Source organism: Micropterus dolomieu, linkage group LG22 (genome assembly GCF_021292245.1).
Source record: "Micropterus dolomieu isolate WLL.071019.BEF.003 ecotype Adirondacks linkage group LG22, ASM2129224v1, whole genome shotgun sequence".
Classification (NCBI taxonomy): Eukaryota; Metazoa; Chordata; class Actinopteri; order Centrarchiformes; family Centrarchidae; genus Micropterus; species Micropterus dolomieu.
Window position 1 is genome coordinate 2,593,484 of NC_060171.1, and position 232 is coordinate 2,593,715.

Sequence of the window (232 nt, forward strand, 5' to 3'; positions counted from 1 at the left end):
TTTACTGACATCATCTCCTCTCTCCTCCCCTCTCCCTCGCTCTCTCCCTCTCCTCCCCTCTCCCTCTCCTCTCCCTCTCCTCCCTCTCCTTCCCTCTCCCTCTCCCTCTCCTCTCCCTCTCCTCCCTCTCTCTCTCCCTCTCCTCTCCCTCCCCTCTCCCTCTCCTCTCCCTCTCCTCCCTCGCTCTCTCCCTCTCCTCCCTCTCTCTCTCCCTCCTCCCTCTCTCTCTCCC